The sequence below is a fragment of the Rana temporaria genome, chromosome 5 (assembly GCF_905171775.1).
Source record: "Rana temporaria chromosome 5, aRanTem1.1, whole genome shotgun sequence".
Lineage (NCBI taxonomy): Eukaryota > Metazoa > Chordata > Amphibia > Anura > Ranidae > Rana > Rana temporaria.
The window spans coordinates 401,955,545-401,982,786 of record NC_053493.1 but is presented as its reverse complement, the minus strand read 5'-3'; the positions used below and the strand labels follow the sequence as shown (position 1 = coordinate 401,982,786).

Here is a 27,242-nt window from a genome sequence, read left to right as displayed (position 1 = left end):
AACCATGAGATCAAAATCCACCCGAGGATTTGCCTGCGGAAACGGACCTCCGGACCGTTTCCGCGGATCGATCCTCTCGTGTGTACCCGGCAATAGAATCAGTTACGCATAGATTTCCCTAAGATCCGACCAACGTAAGTCTCTTACGCCGTCGTATCTTAGTTGCATATTTACGCTGGACGCTAGGTGGCGCTTCCGTAGATTGGGTATGGACGTCGGAATATGCAAATTAGGTCGATACGCCGATTCAGAAACGTACATACGTTTCGTCGTTTACGTAAGGCTTTTTTTCCGCGTAAAGTTACCCCTCATAAAGCAGGGGTAAGTCATGTTAGGTATGGACATCGGAAACGTACGAACAGCGTCGTATTTTACGTCATTTACGTAAGTCGTTCGCGAATAGGGCTGTACGTAAGTTACGTTCACGTCGAAAGCATTGACAGTTTTTCGGCGTAATTTGGAGCATGCGCACTTGGAAACGTTCACGCCGTTCGTAAAAAAACGTCAATTACGTGGGGTCACAAGTAATTTAAATAAAACACGCCCACATCATCCACATTTGAATTGGGCGGGGCTTACGCCGACACATTTACACTACGCCGCCGTAACTTAGGGTGCAAGTTCTTTCTGAATACGGAACTTGCGCCCTAAGTTACGGCGGCGTAGATACGCTACGCCTGCCGATAGATACGATAATGTGTGTGAATCCGGGCTTTGGACTCAGAACATGGTGAAGGTTTCCCATACGTGGTATTTGGTCAGAGTCGGGGGAATAAGAGCTGATATATATATATATATATTTTTTGTGATGGCGCTAAATATGGTGACGGCTCCCTGAATTTTATTTCAGTTTTTATCTCTTCCTGGCTGCGACAAAAAAGGATAATAAGAAATCGTTTTTTTTCCATTTTTTTTTTTCTCACATCATCCATAAATCTGTACAACTTGAACTTTCGGCCTCTTGAATTAAAATTTTCATTTAAATTATGCCGGGACAGAGAACTTCTTCAAAATTTTACTTCATTAAATTCTCTGTGCAAACGATAAATTGGATAATAATTAAAAGCGGCGAAAATCGCTAAGCTTAGATTAAGCCTAAAGAACGCATTAGCTCATTTGCGGGGGATTAGGAAAGGAAAAAGTCGCGCTATAATTGGCCGTTCAATCTCTTAAGCTCTCCTCCATATTATCACAGGAAAAATGAAGGTTGTTTCTGCGCAAGAAGCAAATCTGCTCTGTTTAATCCTTCCCAATAATTTTCTACAAAGTCGCATACATGCCGTACCATTTTTTTTTTCTCCTTTTAATTTGAGGAAAATGCATGGCTTGAATGGAAATGCGGAAAATACTTTAGCGCTGAGAAATAAAAGGAATGTTTACAATAAATACAGAGAGATTAAAGAAATCAGTCAGAGATTCTCTATACTTTGTTATAATTAATAGAAGTTGCACCTCTCGGGGATGGGTGTGTGTGCTGTTATCAGGGCAGCCATCAGGAATTATGGGGCCCCTTACACAGCTTCAGGCATGGGCCCTCCTGGAGCAGAATTGAGAAACGGGGGGGGGGCCTTTACAAAAAAAAGAAGAAATAAAGACAATTATATATAAAACAAAAGGGGGGTAGGCCATCCGGGGGTGGGCCCTTTAATAAAATGGAAATAAAAAAAATATAATTTTTTTTTTTAAAAGGGGGGGTTGCCATCTGGGGCCCTCTGGCCCTTTAATAAATAATTATTTTATATAAATATATATATATATATATATATATATATATATATATATATATATATATATATATATATATATATATATATATTATACAAATTACAAAAAAAGGGGGGTTGCCATCCGGGACCTTCCTGGTTCCCTCACCGTGGATGGCGGGGGGGGGGGGGGGGGGGCAGCAGCAGAGAGACGAGCGATCGCTTGTCCTCTGCTGCGGACGGCGCTGGACTCCAGGACAGGTAAGTGGCAGTATTTGTAACTGCTGGCTTTTAATATTTTTTTTTTTCAACGCACATCCGCTTTAAGAGTTCCCTTGACTGGAACTAATGCCGCGTACACACGATAATTTTTCGGCATGAAAAAAAGTCATTTAAAATGATGGTGTGTGGGCTTCACATCATTTTTCCGGTTCTGAAAAACGACCAATTTTTTTTTTCGAGCATGCTGCATTTTTTTAACGATGTCGTTTTTCGGGTTGTAAAAAATGGTCGTGTGTGGGCTAAAACGACGTTAAAAACCCGCGCATGCTCAGAAGCAAGTATGAGCGCTCGTTCTGGTAAAAGTAACGTTCGTAACGGAGTAAGCACATTCATCACGCTGTAACAGACAGAAAAGCGCGAATCGTCTTCTACTAACACGGAATCGGCTAAAGCAGCCCAAAGGGTGGCGTCATCCGCATGGAACTTCCCCTTTATAGTGCCGTCGTACGTGTTGTACGTCACCGCGCTTTGCTAGAGAATTTTAAAAAAACGATGGTGTGTGGGCAATGTCGTTTTAATGATGAAGTTGGAAAAACGTCGTTTTTTTCATGCCAAAAAATGATCGTGTATACGCGGCATTAGCCCAACCCTTGAAAAACAACCATTATTGGTGTTGGTGGGAGGAAAAGAATCCCATCCTTGGTGTCAGTGGGGGGACCCACCATCTGTGCTCCCCTGTTAGGGAGATTCTCCATTCCTAGTTATCCTGTTTACCATTATCATTGAAAGTAAATCCCAAATTTTGGGTTGTCCCCAGAAATGTAATGGAGGGGAAGTCTTCCAATGTGCGTAATTTCCGGTTTTGCATTGGCTCCTGAGAGATCTTGGTCAGCTTGGCATAACACGGCTCCCGTAACATTTAACATTGTCGTCTATGGAAAATCTCGGTCAGCTCGGCATGGCGTGGCTTCCGTAACATTTAACATTGGCGTCTATGGAAAATATTGGTCAGCTTGGCATGGCACGGCTCCCGTAACATTTAACTTTGGTGTCTATGGAAAATCTTGGTCAGCTTGGCATGGCACGGCTCCCGTAACATTTAACATTGGTGTCTATGGAAAATCTTGGTCAGCTTGGCACGGCTGTGCCATGTCAAGCTGACCAAGATTGCACGGCACATGCACGAGATTGGCAAGTAAATGTTGGGTAGCCAGCATGCACGGAATCCAGGAAGAAGCACACTGTGGCTTTAGATGCCCACACTGGAGATGGTCGTGCTGTGCAGGAACTTCACAAAGTAAGAAAACAATGCTGCACAAATAGAATACTGGGCATAGTTTACAGCATACCTTTGTTACATTGCACCTTAAAATTCATTTTTTGGCCAGAACTCTACTTTAACTACTATTTATTTTTTGTATAGTTCTTCTTTAACTTCTTCAGACCCGCGCTATAGTCGAATGAAGGCTACAGCGCGGACCTGAAAATCCAACTGGACGTCAATTGACGTCCGCCCCTTAGGGCGTTCCCCACGCGCGCTCCAGAGCGCGCAGCGGGGAAACTCTGTGTTGGCCGTGTCCCTTGGACACAGCCAATTACAGTTCGCCGTGAATGGCCAATCAGAGTAGCCGTTTGCGATGCGATCTGTGCGGCCAATGAGAGATGATCTCGTATGTAAACATATGAGATCATCTCTCATTGCCGTTTTACACAGAGACAGCGTCCTGTCTCTGGAGAGGAGACCGATCTGTGTCTCTTGTACATAGAGACACAGATCGGTCACCCCCCCCAGTCACCCCCCCTCCACCTACAGTTAGAACACACCCAGGATACATTTAACCCCTTCCTCACCCCCTAGTGTTAACCCCTTCAATGCCAGTCACATTTATACAGTAATTAGTGCATATTTATAGCACTGATCGCAGTATAAATGTGAATGGCGCCAAAAATGTGTCAAAAGTGTCCGATGTGTCCGCCGTAATGTCGCAGTCCCAATAAAAATCGCAGATCGCCGCCATTTCTAGTAAAAAAAAAAAATAATAATTCTGTCCCCTATTTTGTAGGCGCTATAACTTTTGCGCAAACCAGTCGCTTATTGCGATTTTTTTTATTTTTTTTATTTTTTTTTTTTACCAAAAATATGTAGAAGAATACGTATCGGCCTAAACTGAGAAAAAAATGTGTTTGTTTTTAAAATTGGGATATTTATTATAGAAACAAGTAAAAAATATTGTATTTTTTTCAAAATTGTCGCTCTTTTTTGCTTATAGCGCAAAAAATAAAAACCGCAGAGGCGATCAAATACCACCAAAAGAAAGCTCTACTTGTGGGGAAAAAAGGACGCCAATTTTGTTTGGGAGCCACGTCGCACGACCGCGCAATTGTTAGTTAGAGCGACGCAGTGCCGAAAGCTGAAATTTCACCTGGGCAGGAGGGGGGTATATGTGCCCAGTAAGCAAGTGGTTAAGAGGGTATGGCAGGGGGTATGTTCTTTTAGGTTTAAACCTGGTGATGTCATAACTGGGTCGCTGTACTCCTCAATGCTTTACAGGCAGATCAAGGCTGGTGGGAGGGGCCAGCAGAGTGCTGTACATCGCATCCTGAAAAACATGCAGTATACCTCTCCTGAGCCCGGCTCTTGGGAGGAGTTATGCAAATATCAAAATGCCTTTGATGGGAGATTGTCAGTTTGGAGGAGTGGGTGTTTCAAAGCCCACATGTGACGCTAAGCCTCTCAACAATTGGAAGATCTGAATTCCAATGAAAGAAAGAAGGTAAGGGCGCAATGATGCTGGATGTCCTCCAGCCTGGAGCAGTCTCTATCTGACTTGCTGCAGCTCCTAATGCACATGGTGAGAAGCTCACAGTGTGCGGTGGAATCAGAGAAAGTAATTTTTAGTCCAGGAGAGGAGCCAGTACAACGCTGAGGATCGGGCTGGAGGTCAAACTTGATGACAGATCCAAACTAAAATAAACATTGGTGTCACCGCCTCTCTGTGTACAGCCAACAATGGAAAGGTTTCCTGCGCTGGGAGTCGTCACATCACACGGGCGGGCTGGAATTCAGTTTATTCACAAAGCAATCGGCGACGCAGTGTGACTTTTCATCTCGCGGTGAGACTTCATTCCATACTCCGTGTGACTCTCCCCCTAATTAATAATCGGCCTCGTTAGGTGGGGTGGAGGTAGGGTTGCACATTAATTACAATTCTGTGTCTGATTAAGGTGGTAATTAAACTCACTCTGCGCCTTATCTGCATTAAATAATTAATATGTGTCCTGGATTAAAGGGATGATGTGGAAACTTAGGTGGAGGGGGATCACCAGTGATGGGACTAATACCCGGAGCTCTATATCGGATATCTCATAGTCCATCGCAGGCCAAGGCTCAGTCCACCCGAATGTGAGATCTCAGCTCTAGGTGGAACCTGGCGGTATGATTCAGCCTCTGGGTTCCTCGTTCTCCTGGATAATGGGACATTGATTGTGAAGGATCTCCCTTCTCCTGTCCACTTGGGAGGTTCTGGTGTTGCCATCCACCTGTGAGGTTCTGGTGTTGCCGTCCACCTGGGAGGTTTTGGTGTTGCCGTCCACCTGGGAGGTTTTGGTGTTGCCGTCCTCCTGGGAGGTTCTGGTGTTGCCGTCCACTTGGGAGGTTCTGGTGTTGCCGTCCACTTGGGAGGTTCTGGTGTTGCCGTCCACTTGGGAGGTTCTGGTGTTGCCGTCCACTTGGGAGGTTCTGGTGTTGCCGTCCACTTGGGAGATTCTGGTGTTGCCGTCCACTTGGGAGGTTCTGGTGTTGCCGTCCACTTGGGAGGTTCTGGTGTTGCCGTCCACTTGGGAGGTTCTGGTGTTGCCGTCCACTTGGGAGGTTCTGGTGTTGCCGTCCACTTGGGAGGTTCTGGTGTTGCCGTCCACTTGGGAGGTTCTGGTGTTGCCGTCCACTTGGGAGGTTCTGGTGTTGCCGTCCACTTGGGAGGTTCTGGTGTTGCTGTCCACTTGGGAGGTTCTGGTGTTGCTGCCGTCCTGGGAGGTTCTGGTGTTGCCGTCCTCCTGGGAGGTTCTGGTGTTGCCGTCCTCCTGGGAGGTTCTGGTGTTGCCGTCCTCCTGGGAGGTTGCGGGTTGCAGATAACGGTCTGGTTTGGCTTTTGGGGGGACCCCACAGCAATTATTAATTATTTTGTATTTTTCTCTTAAAATCCATACCAGACCTGAAGAGCCGTTAATACATTACAGCCGCAAGCAAGTTTAAATAAAATGTTTTCCTTTATAAATATCATTATTGCTGTGCCATGTTCTACCCATCACACAGATGCACAACTTTACAGGCAGACTAAGGGGACCCCCAGGCATGATATTTAACCACTTAATCACCGAGGACATCCATGGACGTCCTCGGCTTTGTGCGGTGATATCTGAATGATGGGTGCAGCTACAGGCATCATTCAGATATCGCCGTCTTCAGCCACCGATTCTGTGCACGATAAGAACAGCAGTTCTGCCGCTTGATCGTTCTTATAGGCAGCGGGAGGGGACATCCCCCCCCCCTCCCGCCGCCATCCGGTGCTTCTCCGGGCTCTCCCATGCCATCGGGGGCCCGGAGAGCGAATTGGCCGGCGCTGCTGGAAAAGCATAGAGATGACTGGTGACCAGATGGTCACCAGTCATCTCTATGACCGTCGGAGCCCCGGGCGCGACGTTATGACGTCACGCCCGGTACCTGGAAGTAAACAAAGCCGCAATCGCGGCTGTCGGCATGAGATCGGTGAATTTGTTTTCACCGATTTCATGCTTGTAAGCCTGGAGGAGAGATGCGAGGTCTTATTGACCCCACATCTCTCCATAAAGAGGACCTGTCACAGTGATTCCTATCACAAGGAATGTTTACATTCCTTGTAATAGGAATAAAAGTGATCAAAAAAAAAATGTAAAAATAAAAAAATTAAGTAAAAAATTAAAACCTGTCCCCGGTAGCTCACGTGCAGAAGCGAACACTCATGCAAGTCCCGCCCACATATGTAAACACCGTTCAAACCCCACATGTGAGGTATCGCCGCGTGCGTTAGAGCGTGTGCAACAATTCTAGCACTAGATATCCTCTGTAACTCAAAGTAACCTGTAAAAAAAAATTAAAGCATCGCATATGGAGATTTTTAAGTACCAAAGTTTGGCGCCATTCCACGCGTGTGCGCAATTTTAAAGCGTGACATGTTGGGTATCTATTTACTCTGCGTTATACGACATTATACAAAAAAATTGGGCTAACTTTACTGTTTTGTTATTTTTTAATTCATGAAACTGTTTTTATTTTATTTTTTTGCATTGATACTTGTCCCCTGGGGCAGGACCCGAGTCCCCAAACACTTTTTATACAATAACTTGCATATAACCCTTTTAGGCCCCTTTCAGATGGACGGCTGTTTTGCCGAAGTAAAAAGCACTACCAATGTTTTGTGAAATTCAATGCTCCAGGCACTGCGATAACCTGCATTTGCACATTGCGATTACATGCGTTTACGTGCGTTTAATTGCAGCCGCGTTTAGCTGCGGTATTCATTTCCATAGCAACCCTTTTTATTTTTTGGGATTATGATGTGCTTCCTGTTTTTTTTTTTTCTTTTTCAACGCTGCTATCCGCAGTTGACAAAAAAGACTGTGATTACCTGCGGTTATGTGCATATAGCTGCGCTACATTGCACCTGGACGCATTAAATTCTATTTTTTCTATTCGAACCAAACCGCATGTAACAAAATCGCACGCAAACGTTGTGTGTGAATGGGGCCATAGGAAAACATTGTGTGCTTTTAGCTGCGGTAGAAAAATAGAAAATCTGCAGCTAATAGCACCATTCTATCCGTCTGAAAGGGGCCTAAAGGGAGGACTTTTCGGAAAATGTGTCATAATCGCTGCGACATGAGTCGCTGAAATATGAAGAGTTCCTTGCGGCGAATGAACGCACTGATGTGAACAAGGGCTTACTGTGTTTTGTTTTGTTTTTAGAAGTTTTGTTACGTTTTATATTATTTAGTTAGTTATTGTTACATTTATGTTGTTACTATTTAGCTGTCATCTATTCCACTGTCTGGGGCAGGTTGTGCTGTGATGCTGTCAGAGTTAGAGCAAAGGGCTAGATTCAGAGACAGTTACGCTGGCGTATCAGTAGATACGCCGTTGTAACTCTGAATCTACGCCGTCGTAAATTTAAGCGTATTCTGGAAACCAGATACGCTTAAATTAGGCTAAGATACGAGCGGCGGAAGTCTCCTACGCCATCGTATCTTGGGGTGCATATTTACGCTGGCCGTTACGTGGCGCTTCTGTCGATTTCAGCGTAGAATATGCAAATTAGCTGGATACGCCGATTCAGAAATGTACGTGCGCCCGGCGTTTTTTTTTACTTTGTTTGCGTTAGGCTTTTTCCGGCGTAACGTTACTCCTGCTATATGAGGCATAGCCAATGTTAAGTATGGACGTCGTTCCCGCGTCGAATTTTGAAAAATTTACGTCGTTTGCATAAGTCGTTCGCGAATAGGGCTTTGCGTGAATTACGTTCACGTCGAAAGTATTGACTATTTGCGACATGATTAGGAGCATGCGCACTGGGATATGTTCTCGGCCGGCGCATGCGCCGTTCGTGAGAAACGTCATTTACGTGGGGTCATGTTTTATTTACATAAAACACGCCCACCTCTTGACAATTTGAATTTGGCTCGCTTACGCCGGCAGATTTACGCTACGCCGCCGCAACTTACGGAGCAAGTGCTTTGTGAATACTGCACTTGCCTCTCTAAATTGTGGTGGCGTAGCGTAAATAACATACGCTACGCCCGCACAAATTTACGTAGCCATACCTGAATCTAGCCCAATGTATGTCATTATAAAGGGTTAATTGGTGTAAAGGAAAGGATGTGCTTTGTATATACTGCTTGCTGGGATCCATTTGTAGTTGTTTCTGGGAGAATAGGTTTATGTTGATGGATTGCACCTTTCTGTCACATTTCACATGACATTGTGGTCCTTCTAATCTAAGCCATCACATGATTTGTCATCTTGGCACTTGGAGTTACAAGTAAAGAGCATTTATGGAACAATTTTGGATTACACTTCCTCTTATTTCTCTTTATGAGAGAATGGACATCGGTTTACTGAAGTAACCCACCCATGAATGAATAATTAAATAAAAAGCTAATAATTAAAAAATATATAAATGTGTATACAAACTGTAAATATCGATGCATTTCAGTTTTATTTAATACACAAGAAATACAAAATAAAAAAAGTTGCTATAAAATCTAGACTCTGGGATGAGCAAATATCTAAATCCATTCATCATGTGTATTCTTCTTCAATCTTGGTGTACTTTCAGGGCCGCCAGCAGTACACCTGTAAGGGGCCCGGAAGTCCACAGGGGCCCGGATAGCACCCCCCTTTTTTTTTTCCCGCCAGTATATCTGTAAGAGGCCCGGAGGTCCCCAGGTGCCTGGATGGCAACCCCCTTGTTTTTATTAAAACAATAAAACAAAAAGAGTGTTGCCATCCGGGCCCCTTACAGGTATACTGACAGGGGGGGAAAAAAGGGGGTTGCCATCCGGGGATCCTTACAGGTATACTGATGGGGGGAAAAAAAGGGGGTTGCCATCCGGCAATCCCTACTGGTATACTGACAAAAAAAAGGGGGGGTTGCCATCCGGGCCCCTTACAGGTATACTGACGGGGGGAAAAAAAAGGGGGGTTGCCATCTGGGAATCTTACTGGTATACTGACAAAAAAAAGGGGGGTTGCCATCCGGGCCCCTTACAGATATACTGACGGGGGGGGGGAAGGGGGTTGCCATCTGGGGATCCTTACTGGTATACTGACAAAAAAAAGGGGGGGTTGCCATCTGGGCCCCTTACAGGTATACTGACGGGGGGAAAAAAAGGGGTTGCCATCTGGGGATCCTTACTGGTATACTGACAAAAAAAAGGGGGGTTGCCATCAGGGCCCCTTGCAGGTATACTGACGGGGAAAAAAAAAGGGGGTTGCCATCCGGGGATCCTTACAGGTATACTGATGGGGGAAAAAAAAGGGGGTTGCCATCTGGGGATCCTTACTGGTATACTGACAAAAAAAGGGGGGTTGCCATCCGGGCCCCTTACAGGTATACTGACGGGGGGGGGGGGAAGGGGGTTGCCATCTGGGGATCCTTACTGGTATACTGACAAAAAAAAGGGGGGTTGCCATCTGGGCCCCTTACAGGTATACTGACGGGGGAAAAAAAGGGGGTTGCCATCTGGGGATCCTTACTGGTATACTGACGGGGGAAAAAAGAGGGGGGTTGCCACCCGAGCCCCTTACAAGTATACTGACGGGGGAAAAAAAGGGGGTTGCCATCCGGGCCCCTTACAGGTATACTGACGGGGGGAAAAAAAGGGGGTTGCCATCCGGGGATCCTTACTGGTATACTGACAACAAAAAAAAGGGGGGTTGGCATCCGGGCCCCTTACAGGTATACTGACGGGGGAAAAAAAAAGGGGGTTGCCATCCGGGGATCCTTACGGGTATACTGACAAAAAAAAGGGGGGGTTGCCACCTGGGCCCTTTACAGGTATACTGATGGGGGGAAAAAAGGGGGTTGCCATTTGGGGATCCTTACTGGTATACTGACAAAAAAAAGGGGGGGGTTGCCACCCGGGCCCCTTACAGGTATACTGACGGGGGAAAAAAAGGGGGTTGCCATCCGGGGATCCTTACTGGTATACTGACAAAAAAAAAGGGGGGGTTGCCATCCGGGCACCTGGGGACCTCTAGGCCCCTTACAGGTATACTGAGGAAAAATGTATAAAAAAATATATCAGTGTATTTCTATCTATCCTATCTATCTATCTATCTATCTATCTATCTATCTATCTATCTATCTATCTATCTATCTATCTATCTATCTATCTATCTATCTTTAATACAAATCACTGTGGTTTTGCTGCCTAATTAAGCCAGCAATCTGTTGGCACATGGGAGATAATTATTCCATTAATGTAATCTATTATTACCCTCCAGGGCTCGGTAGACCGTGCCGTTATTATACTGGAAAGCAGATGGCAGGATACCCGTCTCCGATCAATGAAAGAGCCGCATTGTTTGTGGATTGTAGCCTGTCCTCTGCCAGGGCCGTTCCCCCGATTGGCCCATCCAACCATCCTTCCTACAATGGACCATACTGTGGGAAAATGCTAAATTAATAACCAGGGCCTCCGCCGGGCTACAAGAACCGCCAAATAATATTTTCCTGGAGCCTGGGACAAAGTTTATAAAATTGTTTTTCTGAATCCTATTAGGGCCCCTTGCACACTACCACGACTTTGCCGCGATTTCAAGGAACGCCTGTGTAAACTTGAGGTATGTGGACCTCAACTCGCATGAAAGTCGGACCAAAGTAGTACAGGGAGTACTTTGAAGTTGTCACGACTTGAAGTCGCACAGATATGAATGGTACTCATTGGAAATCATGGGGTAGGACTTGCAGTCCCAAGTCGGAGGAGAAGTGTGAAAGGGGACTAAAGCAAATATTGTCTAAATCCATTTATGTGTATTCCTCCTGAATCTTGGCGTGCTTTGTGTATTTATTCCAAATCTGTACAGTAATCCAGTGTGGCTTGTCCTTCCCGTAACAAAAGACCGCTCTCTGCTGCTCTCCCTCCTTGTACAGGGGGACTGGTCTTGTCTCCTCCCCTTCATCTAGATCTCTGCAGGCAGCCTATAGTGGGTGGAGCCTACAGGGCCCCTGCCACAGCTTTTCTCTTTCTCCTTGTACAGGGTGACTGGTCTTGTCTCCTCCCCTTCATCTAGCTCTATGCAGGCAGCCTATAGTGGGTGGAGCCTACAGGGCCCCTCCCACAGCTCTTCTCTTTCTCCATGTGCAAGATGACTGGTCTTGTCTCCGCCCCCTCCTGTAGTTTTCTGCAGGCAGCCTATAGTGGGTGGAGCCTACAGGGCCCCTCCCACAGCTCTGCTCTCTCTTTCTCCTTATGCAGGGTGAGAAAAAGAAGAAATGGCTGCACATCCAAAGTGCCTTTTATTGCAGACGGTCAAAATACATCAGGGACACCAGGTGTTAGTCATGTAGACACGTTTCACACCTCTGATCTGTGCTTAATCATGATTAAGCACAGATGTGGTAAACGCGTCTACGTGACTAACACCTGGGGCCAGGTTCAGATAGAGATACGACGGTGTATCTCCTGATACGCCGTCGTATCTCTGAGTTCCGTCGGTCGGATGTATGCGCCTGATTCATAGAATCAGTTACGCATAGATCTCCCTAAGATCCGTCGGATCTTAGGCTGCAATCTCACGCTGGCCGCTAGGTGGCGCTTCCGTTTGTATACACAAGGAATATGCAAATGACGAGTTACCCCGATTCAGAAACGAACGACCGCCCGGCGCTTTTTTTTTACGTTGTTTGCGTTCGGCTTTTTCCAGCGTATAGTTACCCCTGCTATATGCGGCGTATCCTATGTTAAGTATGGCCATCATTCCTGGGTTGAATTTTTAATTGTTTACGTCGTTTGCGAATATGGATTGGACGTAATTTACGTTCACGTCGAAACCAATGACGTCCTAGCGACGTCATTTAGAGCAATGCAAGCTGGGAAATTTAGCGGACGGCGAATGCGCAGTTCGTTCGGCGCGGGGATGCGCCTGATTTAAATGTTACACACCCCCTAGCCGCGGAATTTGAATTCCGCCGGGGGATTTACGATACGCCGCCGCAACTTTAGAGGCACGTGCTTTCTGAATAAAGCACTTGCCTCAAAAACTTTCGCCGGTGTAACGTAAATCAGATGGGTTACGCGGATCTAAAGATCCGCTGACCTCTCTGAATCTGGCCCCTGGTGTCCCCGATGTATTTTGACCGTCTGCAATAAAATGCACTTTTTGGAAACTTTGGATTTCTCTCTTGTCTCCGTCCTCTTCTGTAGTTTTCTGTAGGCAGCCTACAGTGGGTGGAGCCTATGTGGCCCCTCCCACAGCTTTGCTCTTTCGCCTTGTGCAGGGTGACTGGTCTTGTCTCCTCCCCCTCCTGTAGTTTTCTACATGCAGCATGTAGTGGGTGGAGCCTACATGGTCCCTCCCACAGCTCTAGGCTCTCTCTTTCCCCTTGTACAGGGTGACTGGTCTTGTCTCCGCCCCTCCTGTAGTTTTCTAGTGGGTGGAGCCTACATGACCCCTCCCAGAGTTCTGCTCTTTCGCCTTGTGCAGAGTGATTGGTCTTGTCTCCGCCCCCTCCTGTACTTTTCTACAGGCAGCCTGTAGTGGGTGGAGCCTACATGACCCCTCCCAGAGTTCTGCTCTTTCTCCTTGTGCAGAGTGACTGGTCTTGTCTCCGCCCCTTCCTGTAGTTTTCTACAGCCAGCCTGTAGTGGGTGGAGCATACATGGCCCCTCCCACAGCTTTGTTCTCTCTCCTTGTCCAGGGTGACTGGTCTTGTCTCCTCCCCCTCCTGTAGTTTTCTACAGGCAGCCTTTAGTGGGTGGAGCCTGCTAGGTTTCTCCTTTGCACAACATAGTGATGATGAGGTTTCTACCTTTTACAAGGTAATAACTGAGTTTGAGAAGGCATTCTTCATGGCTACTGAGAATTATATATACTTATATAACCACTTCCGGACCGCTGCATGTAGATATACGTCGGCAGAATGGCACAGACAGGCACATGTACGTACCTGTACGTGCTCTGCTTGACGTGGGTCGGGGGTCCGATCGGGTCCCCTTGGCTTCAGGAGCGATCCGGGACGACGGCGCGGCTATTCGTTTATAGCCGCTCCGTCGCGATCGCTCCCCGGAGCTGAAGAACGGGGAGAGCGTATGTAAACACGGCTTCCCCGTGCTTCACTGTGGCGGCTGCATCGATCGAGTGATCCCTTATATAGGGGAGACACAATCGATGACCTCAGTCCTACAGCCACACCCCCCTACAGTTGTACACACACACTAGGTGAACCCTAACTCCTACAGCGCCCCTTGTGGTTAACTCCCAAACTGCAACTGTCATTTTCACAATAAACAATGCAATTTAAATGCATTTTTTGCTGTGAAAATTACAATGGTCCCAAAAATGTGTCAAAATTGTCCGAAGTGTCCGCCATAATGTCGCAGTCACGAAAAAAAATCGCTGATCGCCGCCATTAGTAGTAAAAAAAAAAAAACAATATAAATGCAATAAAACTATCCCCTATTTTGTAAATGCTATAAATTTTGCGCAAACCAATCGATAAACGCTTATTGCGATTTTTTTTTTTACCAAAAATAGGTAGAAGAATACGTATGGGCCTAAACTGAGGAAAAAAAATAATTTTTAGATATGTTTTTGGGGGATATTTATTAAAGCAAAAAGTTAAAAATATTGAATTTTTTTCAAAATGTTCGCTCTATTTTTGTTTATAGCGCAAAAATAAAAATCGCAGAGGTGATCAAATACCACCACGTCGGGAGCCACGTCGCACGACCGCGCAATTGTCTGTTAAAGTGACGCAGTGCCGAATTGTAAAAAACCCTTGGGTCATTTAGCAGGATATTGGTCCGGTCCTTAAGTGGATAAAGTTTGATGCACAAAAAATTTAATAAAAAAATAAATAAAATTGAATAAAAGATATAATAGTTTTTATGAATGTTTTCTCTGGCCTAATCTTCTTTCTTTTTTTTTTTGTTCTTGCAGAAACTGGAATGAGTGAAGGGAATATCATCACATTGTGAACCTGGTAAGAGACATTCAGACTTCCTGCTTCTGCGTATTTCCTTTTTTTGTAACGGTTGCTCGGTTTCAGTGGTGTTGTCTGATCACGCACAGGTGCTCAGTGTTATTGGATGTTAGTCTTTTTATAAAGGTTGGCCAGAATTAATGTTTATAGCTTGGTACACACTATGAACTCCAGCCCGCCCTTCAGTCTTTACACAGTTGTACCGGCTCCTCTCCTGTACTGAGATTGCTTCCTCTGATTGCATTGCACACTGTGAGCTTCTCACGGTGTGCATTCGAAGCTGCTGCAAGTCGGAGTCTACAGAGGAAGAACCTTGATCCAGGGCCGTCTTTAAGGCAGGGCAAAATGGGCAGCTGCCCTGGGCCCTGTCATTGTTGTGGGGCCCAAAGCAGCTGTCTCATACTTGCCACCTATCCCAGTTTAAATTCCCTTGAAGTTTTAGTCCTGCGCTGTGTCCTGATGTCTCAGTGTGAAGTGCTGCTACTAATGCTGCCCAGCTCTGCCCGATTGTTTTGTACAGATGACTCACCTGCCCGGCTCGTAGAGGGAGGGGGTGCTGGTACAAAAGGTAATGGCTGCAGAGAATGATTTGTTGGGGGTGGCTCAGGGACAGTTGTTAGGTGGGTGTGGGATAGGTTTCCCTGAATAAATGAGTTTTCAGTGTAGGGTGGACAGTGTAGGGGCTGATCGGACATACTGGGGCAGGGAGTTCCAGGGGATGGGAGAGGCTCTGGAGAAGTCCTGAAGTTGAGCATGGGAGGAGGTAACAAGGGAGCACATTGTCGGGCCCATCGGCCATTATAAAAATGGTCTCCGGTCCCAGCCACCAAGACCTGGCTCAGAAGGCAGGTATTAAAAAAAATAATGTCCTGTGACCAAGGTGCCATACTGAACATGCTGAGAGTTGCCCTAAAGTGAAATGTTCTGCCCCTCCAGGGGTACAAGCACTGCAGGCTTTTCTCAGTCCAACCCTGGCCGGGCGGATGCAGCCCCATTCCTATCCAAAAGGCTTTGTACCCGCCAACAACCCAGGACAAGCCTAGCCAGATTCAACCCGGAAGGAAAAGAATCCCTCCCCACCATATCCACCTTATTACATCAGCAATTACTGACCAGCGCCCCCAACTGGAAAGGGGAACTGTTGTTCTGTTCCTGGAAACTGATAAACCGTACACTTGGTCTCTGAAATGATGGGGGGACCTCTGATGTGAGGGGGGCCCTCTGATGTTAAGGGGGCTCTGATATGATGGGGGAACCTCTAATGTGAGGGGGGGACCCTCGTGATGGAAGGTCTGTGATGTGTTGGCAGCAGGACCACACACGTGGTGAAGGAAATTTGATGTGAAGGGGGGGGGGGGGGTCTGATTTGATGGGGAGATTTCTGATGTAAATGGGAACCTCTAATGTGATAGAAGGTCTCTGATGTGAAGGAGGGGAGGGGGTATCCAATATGATGGCTCTTATGTGATCGCTGGACCACTGACATAAAAGGAGGTCTCTGGTATGAAAGGGAGACTCTGATGTGATAGGAGGACCTATGATAAAAGAGGACTTTGTTGTGATTGGGGGGGGCTCTGTTGTGATGGGGGGGCACCTCTGATGTGATGGGAGGACCTCCTGTGACCAGGGGACATCTAATATGATAGGAGGACCTCTGATGTGATGGGAGGACATCTGTGACTGGGAGACTCTGATGTGATGGAAGGACCACTGATAAAAGGGGACTCTGTTGTGATGGGGGGGACCTCTGATGTGATAGGTGGAATATCTGATGTGATGAGAGGACCTCCTGTGACCGGGAGACGTCTCATATAATGGGAGGACCTCTGATGTGTTGAGGGGACCTTTGATGTGATGGGAGGACATTGGTGACTGGGGGACATCTAATATGATGGGAAGACCTCTGATGTGAAGGGGGGGCCTCTGTTGTTATGGGGGGGGGCACCCCTGATGTGATGGGAGTACCTCCTGTGACCGGGAGATGTCTAATATAATGGGAGGACCTCTGATGTGTTGAGGGGACCTTTGATGTGATGGGGGGGACCTTTGATGTGATGGGGGACCTCTGATGTGATGGGAGGATATTGGTGACTGGGGGACATCTAATATGATGGGAAGACCTCTGATGTGAAGTAGGGGCCTCTGTTGTTATGGGGGGGGGCACCCCTGATGTGATGGGTGGAACCTCTGATGTGATGAGAGGACCTCCTGTGACCGGGAGACGTCTTAATATAATGGGAGGACCTCTGATGTGTTGAGGGGACCTTTGATGTGATGGGGGACCTCTGATGTGATGGGAGGACATTGGTGACTGGGGGACATCTAATATGATGGGAAGACCTCGGATGTGAAGGGGGGCCTCTGTTGTTATGGGGGGGGGCACCCCTGATGTGATGGGAGGACCTCCTGTGACCGGGAGACGTCTAATATAATGGGAGGACCTCTGATGTGTTGAGGGGACCTTTGATGTGATGGGAGGACATTGGTGACTGGGGGACATCTAATATAATGGGAAGACCTCTGATGTGAAGGGGGGGGGGGCTTCTGTTGTTATGGGGGGGGGCACCCCTGATGTGATGGGAGGACCTCCTGTGACCGGGAGACGTCTAATATAATGGGAGGACCTCTGATGTGTTGAGGGGACCTTTGATGTGATGGGGGGGGGGGGACCTTTGATGTGATGGGGGGACCTCTGATGTGATGGGAGGACATTGGTGACTGGGGGACATCTAATATGATGGGAAGACCTCTGATGTGATATGATGGGGGGGGTGCTCTGTTGTGATGGGAGGACCTCTGATGTGATGGCAGGGCGCATCTGATGTGATGGCAGCAGGACCACTGCCATGATAAGGGTACTTTGAAGTGAAGGTTTGATGTAGGACCTCTGATGCGATGGGGGGGACCTCTGATGCGATGGGGGGCCTCTGATGTGATGGGTGGGCCTCTGATGCAATGGGGGGCCTCTGATGTGATGGTGGGCTCTGATGCGATGGGGGGGGGGGGGGCTCTGATGCGATGGGGGGGGGGCTCTGATGTGTTGGGGGGGACCTCTGATGAAAGGAGACTTTGATGTGATGGGGCAAACCTCTGATGTAATGGGGGGACTTCTGATAATACATTTTATCGAGGAGGCGAGGTACATCATCCCAGGTTCAAGTCTTCCAATAAGTAAAATTTCAGTTTGTAGACGGGGGGCCTCGAGATTTTGCATACATTTTAAAGGGTGCCAAAAAAAGTTGAGAAATGCTGATAGGGGGCGAAAGAGATTTGGGGGTAAACTTGACATATAATTTACTTGTAAAAGCAGCAATCTTCCCCTCAGCACGACCATATAAAGTTCATTTTTATTGGTATCATAAAAACGCCCCTTTTATTCCCAACATCATTAGGAGAATTCAGAAGTGAATGAAAAGCCCCCATCCATCTGCTCCAGCAAGTCGTTGAAAATTCCATAACATTGATTTGTAACAAGCATTGGCAGATGTGTTTAGTCATTTCAGAACTAGACTAACAGGCCCCCTACACTCCTGCCAAAGGCAAGCAATTACTTTTCTAAATAAAAAGTCTCCCCTGCAGGAACGCTGAGCGCATTCGCAACGCCGGGCCTGCCAGCGTCAGGACTTTTCACCCCCAGGAGATGCTGTTAAATGGTATTAATTTTAGAGCATTTATTTTATTTTATCCTTTAAAGGAGCACAACATTTAAAGCTGAATATTACCTAGGTAAATATTACCTGGTTATAGCTAAACTCCGAGCTGACTTAAAAAAAAAGAGTTTGGGCCAGATTCAGAGACAGTTACGCCGGCGTATCAGTAGATACGCAGTCGTTACTCTGAATCGACGCCGTCGCAAATTTAAGCGTATTCTGGAAACCAGATACGCTTAAATTAGGCTAAGATACAAGCGGCGTAAGTCTCCTACGCCGTCGTATCTTAGGGTGCATATTTACGCTGGCCGCTAGGTGGCGCTTCCGTTGAGTTTGGCGTAGAATATGCAAATGACTAGATACGCCGATTCAGAAACGTACGTGCGCCCGGCGCATTTTTTTACGCCGTTTACGTAAGGCTTTTTCCGGCGTAAAGTTAGTCGAACAAATAGCTGGCCTAGCCAATGTTAAGTATGGCCGTCGTTCCCGCGTCGAAATTTGGAAATTTTACGTTGTTTGCGTAAGTCGTTCGTGAATGGGGCTGGACGTAATTGCGGCGTACTTTGGAGAAATGCACACTGGGATATGTACACGGACGGCGCATGCGCCGTTCGTAAAAAACGTCAATCACATCGGGTCACGAGTAATTTACATAAAACACGCCTCCTCATTTGATTTAGGCGCGCTTAGGCCGGCCCATTTACGCTACGCCGCCGTAACTCAGGAGGCAAGTGCTTTGTGAATACAGCACTTGCCTCTCTGACTTACGGCGGCGTAGTGTTTATGCGATACGCCGCCTCAAAAGTGAGCCGCCCTACCTGAATCCAGCTAAGAGTCTCTAACCCCAAAAACAGAAATATAATATGTCGCAGCTTAAGGTCCTTAGATGTGATGGCTGCATTTTGTTTTCTCTTTTCACAATTTTTATTTTAGGTTTTTCAAATGGTATCCCTTTGTGGCTACACTCACTCACTCCACATACTTATGGAGGCAGCTATGATTGTCACAGAGGCTGGACTTTCTCTTAAATGAGAAACTTGGCATTTACAGTTCAGTTTTGCTAGGCTAGGCATGGTTGGGCTAAGTTCTGCTCTGGCTAGCTGGGTTTGGCCTGTCAGAGCAGAATATATTTTGGTTAGGACAGTAAAGGGTTTAATAGTATATAACGCAGAGGTCGGCAGTAGGCAAGGCAGAGTGCAGAGGTCAGCAATAGGCAAGGCAGGGTGCAGAGGTCGGCAGTAGGCAAGGCAGGGTGCAGAGGTCGGCAGTAGGCAAGGCAGGGTGCAGAGGTCGGCAGTAGGCAAGGCAGGGTGCAGAGGTCGACAGTAGGCAAGGCAGGGTGCAGAGGTCGGCAGTAGGCAAGGCAGGGTGCAGAGGTCGGCAGTAGGCAAGGCAGGGTGCAGAGGTCGGCAGTAGGCAAGGCAGGGTGCAGAGGTCGGCAGTAGGCAAGGCAGGGTGCAGAGGTCGGCAGTAGGCAAGGCAGGGTGCAGAGGTCGGCAGTAGGCAAGGCAGGGTGCAGAGGTCGGCAGTAGGCAAGGCAGGGTGCAGAGGTCGGCAGTAGGCAAGGCAGGGTGCAGAGGTCGGCAGTAGGCAAGGCAGGGTGCAGAGGTCGGCAGTAGGCAAGGCAGGGTGCAGAGGTCGGCAGTAGGCAAGGCAGGGTGCAGAGGTCGGCAGTAGGCAAGGCAGGGTGCAGAGGTCGGCAGTAGGCAAGGCAGGGTGCAGAGGTCGGCAGTAGGCAAGGCAGGGTGCAGAGGTCGGCAGTAGGCAAGGCAGAGTGCAGAGGTGAGCAGTAGGCAATGCACGGTGCAGAGTTCGGCAGTAGGCAATGCACGTGAGGAGGTCAGCAGTAGGCAATGCACGAGGCAGAGGTCGGCAGTAGGCAACGCACGGTGCAGGGGTCGGCAGCAGGCAACACACAGTGCAGAGGTCAGCAGTATGCAAGGCAGAGGTTGGCAGTAGGTAACACATGGTCGGCAGTAGGTCACGCAGACTGCTTACACATGTGCTGATCAGGGGCATGCAGATGAGGAGAAAGCATAGTCCAGGGGCTCATTGTGTTACCATAGTCTAACGGTGAAAATTCCCTTCTCTGTCTGAGACAGCAAAAAAATAAAAAACACACTGGGTGGAGATGAGAACACCTGCACATTCAGGGGAATTGGGGGTTCCATTAATACCAGGTTACTGGCAACAAGGCAGCTTAGATTCTGTTGCCCTGAGGTAGGTGACCTTGGCACTCCAGCTGTTGTGGAAATCCAAGTCTCATTAGGCATTGCAAGAGTCTGATGCCACGTACACGCGATCATTTTTCGGCATGAAAAAAACGAAGTTTTTCGGCATGTAGAAAAAATGAAGTTTTTCCAACTTAATCATTAAAACTATGTTGCCCACACACCATCGTTTAAAAAAAAAATGCTCTAGCAAAGCGCGGTGACGTACAACACGTACGACGGCACTATAAAGGGGAAGTTCCATGCGGCTGGCGCCACCCTTTGGGCTGCTTTAGCTGATTCCGTTTTAGTAAAAGACGATTCGCGCTTTTCTGTCTGTTACAGCGTGATGAATGTGCTTACTCTATTATGAATGGTAGTTTTACCAGAACGAGCGCTCCCGTCTCATAACTTGCTTCTGAGCATGGGCGGGTTTTTATCGTCGTTTTAGCCTACACGCAATAATTTTTTGCAACCCGAAAAATGACATAGTTGAAAACGTTGTTAAAAAATGCAGCATGTTCGGGAAAAAAAATTGTCGTTTTTCAGAACCCGAAAAATGATGTGAAGCCCACACACGATCGTTTTAAATTAAATTTTTTAAAAACTACGGCTAGATTCAGATAGGTTAGCGGATCTCAATTACGATACGCCGCCACAAGTTTTTGAGGCAAGTGCTTTATTCAGAAAGCACTTGCCTGTTAATTTGCGGCGGCGTATCGTAAATCCCCCGGCCGAATTCAAATTCCGCGGGTAGGGGGTGTGTAAAATTTTAATCAGGCGCGTCCCCGCGCCGAACGAACGGCGCATGCGCCGTCCGTCAAATTTCCCAGCGTGCATTGCTCTAAATGACGTCGCTAGGACGTCATTGGTTTCGACGTGAACGTAAATTACGTCCATCCGTATTCGCGAACGACTTACGCAAACGACGTAAAAAATTCAAAATTCGACCCGGGAACAACGGCCATACTTAACATAGGATACACCGCATATAGCAGGGGTAACTATACGCCGGAAAAAGCCGAACGCAAACAACGTAAAAAAAAGCGCCGGGCGGTCGTTCGTTTCTGAATCGGCGTAACTCCTCATTTGCATATTCCTCGCGTATACAAACAGAAGCGCCACCTAGCGGCCAGCGTGAGATTGCAGCCTAAGATCCGACGGTGTAAGTCACTTACACCTGTCGGATCTTAGGGATATCTATGCGTAACCTGATTCTATGAATCAGGCGCATAGATACGACGGCCGGACTCTGAGATACAACGGCGTATCAGGAGATACGCCGTCGTATCTTCTTTCTGAATCCGGGCCTACGTTTTTTCATGCCAAAAAATGATGGTGTGTACGCAGCATGATAGTCAGTCATAGCCATGATGAGATTTGTAGTTTCTCTACAGATAGAGTACCGAGATTGCCGTACCGGACTGCTGTACCCATTTAGGTAATGTTCTGCAGCTATCACAATCCTTATTTTTTTTTTATTTTGCAGTGAAATTGATATCTGCCGAGGTCTGGACAAGGGCCGAGCACCTTTTTTGGACCAGATTTTGCTAACGTCTAAAGCGCTTTTCAAATGTCAACACATAGCGGCCTGATGTACCCTGGCAGATAAAGACAGACGGTGCCTATTGTTCAATGACAAGAGCGCCATAAAGGAGCAGATGACATATTAAAAGCGATATATTTAGCAAGTTTAAAAAAAAAAACGTTTTGTTCCCTAATTTATCTCCTCGTTCCCAGCCATGGATAATGGTAGCACACTGTACGGATTTTGCGGGTTGACAATAAAGCGGCGAACGGCACATTAATTGTGCAGGTTATAAAGAGCGGTGCGTCCTTTGTTGTGCGTTTCAAAGAAAAATGTGTCGTTCTGCATTGTGTCATTGTTTCTTCCACACGTGCGCTGCTAAAGCCCATAAAATAAATGGATAGATTTTTGTTGTGTTTTATATAAATTGGCAAAACGAGGATCACTTCATTTTTTTCCCCAAGTGGGACTTGATGAGAGGTGCATATAAAGGGAATGAGAGCAGGAACTGTTGTGAATGTACAATATGTAAATTGTTGGTGCTATACAAGTACCATGGTCATTTTGGAGCCTGTAATTCCTGGGAAGGGTTAAGTGTCACCCAGGGTTATAATCCAGGTAGGTTGAGGGGGGCTCCACATTGCTTGTATCATACAGAGGAAACTGGCACATTTTTTGGTCCTGGGGCTTTGAGGCTTCATAGAGACTTGCATTTGGTGTGTGTCAGTGCTGGGCCCTGACATGGCGTGAGAAGGACTGAGTGTCACTCGGTGTTTCATCCAGATAGATTAAAGGGCTCCAGGACACTTGTCCTACAGAGGAAACTGGATTTTCAGTTTCCACAACGATTGGTAAAACAATGTGGGTCCTGGAGCCTAGAGACTTCATAGAGACTTGCAGTTGGAGTATGTCAGTGCTGGGCCCTACCATGGTGTGAGGAGGGTTGAGTATTTCTCAGGGTTTTCATTCAGGTAGGTTGAGGGGCTCCAGGGTGCTTGAGTCATATGAAAAACTGGCGTTTCAGTTGCCACAAAGATTGGTAAACACAATTTGTGTTCTGGAGCCTAGAGACTTTGTAGAGACTTGGGAACGATGAAGTCTCCAATCTTGTGTCCAGATGTTTGCGGAAAGCCATCACACGGATTGTGTAGGCAGTTGACTAGTGTTCAACAAAGTGGGCTAAGAAATCATGAAAAGGTTTGTCCAGGAAACACTGCAATTGGGCCAATTTTTTTTTTTATGGTGCAGCTTACCATTTCTTAGATGTGGTGGCCATACCTGGAAATTTTTGAAGATACTTCCTGAGAATGGGTGTGGAGTTGTGAGAGGCGATAGTTTCGCACCATGCGAATTGTGTTAAAAGTGGGAGAGGCTTAAAGGATTGGTCCGGAGTCTACAGGGTATACACACCGGTGACATTTTGAGGGCATGTGGCTGCCACCTTTCCACCATTCCAGTGACACTGATAGTACACTGGAGACTTCACTCTCGCATTGGATGTGAAATTTACACTTTCAAACCTTTCCAGGCATTATTGAAGGACATTACATAGAGGCCCTGATGAAGTGGGGGTAATGTGAACCCCCAAAACGTATTGTCTTTCTTATCTTTTTCTTATCTTTATAAGTTGATCTTTTAATATTGAACTATTGTGGACCCCATCTCAATTGGTGTGATGCCCTTACCACTATCTATCACTATCTCAGCAACTCCTATTTAATTTCTTAATGATTTGTATTATCGAGGAAGCCTTATCAAAGTGATTCAGCTCAACTAATAAGACGGTCAGACACAATATTGGACATCAACAATAAGAGATCTTGGACCCTTTATTTACAGTATGCACTAACAGTGAACCTGGCTGACTCCTGTAGAGACTCATAGACTTCTTCAGGACTGCCTCGGATCATCTTTGGCCTTTGAACACAGACCCATGGAAGTCTATGGAGCAGTAATAAGTGAGGAGCACCACTGGATGTAAAATAACGCTTGAACTGGACTGAGACAGTCCTAGACTTCTTCAAGATCGTCTTAGATTGTCTTCAGCCTCGGGACACAGCCCCATGGAAGTCTATGAAGCAGCAATGCTAAGGTGCGGCCAAGACTGTGAAGATTTGCATCACTGGACATGAACAAACACCAGAAACCTGGCTGACACCTATACAGTCCCATAGACTTATTCAGGACCATCTCAGATTGTCTTTGGCCTCGGGAGAGGGCCCCATAAAAGTCTTAGGCAGTAATGCTCAGGTGTGTCCTGGACAGTAAAGACTTGCATCCCTGGACCTGAACAAACCCAGGAACCTGGTTGACACCTATACAGTCCTGTAGACTTCTTCAGGATCATCCCGGATTATCTTCGGCCTCGGAACAAGGCCCCATGAAAGTCTAGAGGGCGGTACACTCAGGTGTGTCCTGGACAGCGAAGACTTGCATCATTGGATGTGAACAAACCTATGAAACTGGTTGACACCTGTGCAGTCGCATAGACTTCTTCAGGAGCGTCTTGGATTGTCTTCAGCCTTGGGACTCATGAAAGTCTATAGCCTCGTACACGACTGGTTTTCCTGCCATGAAAACTGCTGGGAGAGCTTTTGGCCGGGAAAAACGGCTGTGTGTATGCTTCCTCGCAGTTTTCCCAACAGGAAAACTGCCGGGAATCCCGGTGGGAAAATAGAAAACCTGCTCTCTATTTTCCCGCCGGGTTTCCAAACACGGCAGTTTTCCTATGGGGAAACACTGTGAGGGAGCATACACACGGCTGGGATTCCTGGCCAAAGCTCTCCCCGAAGTTTTCCTGATGGGAAACCCGGGCCATGTGTACACGGGGAAACTTACAGAGCGGGTTCTCGGGTTTCCAGTTGGGATTCCCGGTGGACTTTATACCACCGGAAATCCCGGTCGTGTGTACAGGGCTTATGGGGGAGTAATGCTTAGGTGCCACCCCCATCAAATCATTCTCTGCAGCTATTACCTTTTGTACCCCCATGACCCCCCCCTTTAGAATGTAAGCTCTACGAGCAGGGCCCTCCTGTACCTTTTGTATTGAACTGTACCGTAATTGTGTTGTCCCCCCTATACATTGTAAAGCACTGTGTAAACTGTTGGCACTATATAAATCATGTATAATAATAATAGGGGCGTCCTGGACAGTGAAGACTTGCACCACTGGATGTGCACAAACCCTGGAACCGTGTCGTCAGATTAAAGTGGAGCTCCACCCATAAATATAACATTACATCAGTAGTTTTAAAAAAATGTCATTAGTCCTTTAAGAATTATTATTATTTTTTTTTAGATGCCTTCAAAGTGTTGTTGCTAGGCAGAATAGTTAATCTTCCCACTTCCTGCACCTAGGTGCTTAAGCTTCCTAACCTACACCGCACAGACTCCTGGGAATGTAGTGGGTGTAACTTTCCAGGAGTCTGTGCACTCCCCAGTCTCGAAGAATCATGTGACTTGGACAGTACAGGTGCTGAAACCTGATCTGAAACCTATTAAACTGCTTGTGCAGCACTGAGCATGTGCAAGATCTGCAAGGCTGAAATCCAGGAAGTCATACAGTCTGGCTTCATGATGCCCACACTTAAGATGGCCCCAGTCAATTTCTATTTTATAAAGTGTCTAAATGCTGTAACAACCTAACAAAACGGACCTTAGTTTACAGACTAACTTTACTAGAATACATTAAGCTTGTGTATTACAGGGGTATTTATATTTAAAAAGTGAAATTGTGGCCGGAACTCCACTTTAACAGAAGTATACATCTGTGGAAGGGGAGGGTGGGCTAGGTTAGGTCAGGGAAAGGGGAAAAAAAGGATAATGCACTTTGAACCAATTAGAACCAGTTATTTTTAATTAAAAAATATTTTAGGGCAACAAATAACCCTATTGCAGTATCTACAAACCAGATGCTGGTATGAACCTGCAACAAAGTTTGCTAAAAATCCTTACAGCGGATCGTTGTCCTTTTTCCATGAAGAGTTCTGCTTTAAACCATGACTCTGGAAAAAGTAACATGTTTCTGCTAATTACATTTCTGCCTCTCATTAGTGTGTCTTATCGGCGTGCTTGAAAATAAATAAGGATTCTAAATTCCTAAGGGAATTATAATCTTGGAGGAAAATATAATCCTTCCTGGGCCGCGAACGGGTCACGCACTTTGCTTTAATGAGATCTGAAATTCGAGCAGGCGTGCAAATTCCTGCATCTGATTCCTTCCCAATTGGCGTCTCAATAATGCAAAGGTGGAAATCTTTCTGGAAGCTGGTACTTCCCTAAAAAAAAAAAAAAAACTCTTTGATTACTTAGTTGTTGAGTTTCGATGAGTTGGAACCACTGTCAGATTTGTATTGCTGTCTTTGTCCTCTCCCTACTTGGGAGCACTGCCGATGGGAATGAAAGTAAACCAGAACAAAAGGGGTAGGGTTATTCTTCCAAAGGAGGCGCCACGAGCTAGGCTTGCTGAACCACAGTGCCAGAGCAGGAGGTCACTGGGCACATTAGTGGGCTCTGCGGGCCACATGTGGCACCCCTACCCTACTGAATGCTTTCATGCAATCCATGCCCCTTGCTGGTTGACCTGTTACAGGTAGTTCAGTTAGTAGAATGTTTACTACCGTGTTTTCCCGAAAGTAAGACCTACCCCGAAAATAAGACCTAGCGTTATTTTCCAAGAGGGCTGCAATATAAGCCCTACCCCGAAAATAAGCCCTAGTTTAAAATGCTTGTAAAATCCTATAATCCACTCTATTACAGTATTATATAATGTACAATGTGTGTGTTTCTGTAATATAATTGTGGGGACGAGAGCTCCAGCGGGTCACAGAAGTGCAGAGCGGGGCTATAATGAAGGTATTTGGCACAATAATATTACAGAAACACACACATTGTACATTATATAATACTGTAATAGAGTGGATTATAGGATTTTACTAGCATTTTATCTCAGTTTACACTGGGGATTCCTGTCAGGCAGGGAGGGAGAGGAGGAGAGGAGGAGAGAAGACTGCACATTACATGGTAAGACCTACCCCGAAAATAAGCCCTACTGTGTCTTTTGTTGCCAAAATTAATATAAAACCTGGGCTTATTTCCGGGGAAACACGGTAGTAGCACCTTGTATGTTGCTCAGAGGTCCACGATATTCCATACAGATGGGACGATCACTATGTGATCCTGACGATGGACTC

General features: G+C 46.6%; 1 protein-coding gene across 1 annotated transcript in view; it reads left to right on the top strand.

Annotated features, from left to right (window-relative positions):
* Positions 1 to 27,242, top strand: part of ST3GAL1 (ST3 beta-galactoside alpha-2,3-sialyltransferase 1) — a 213,024-nt gene that overhangs the window by 58,799 nt on the left and 126,983 nt on the right. Inside the window, exon 2 of the mRNA XM_040354996.1 lies at positions 14,620 to 14,662. The gene's annotated coding sequence lies outside the window, so the exon portion shown is untranslated. The remainder of the gene's footprint in view (positions 1 to 14,619; positions 14,663 to 27,242) is intronic.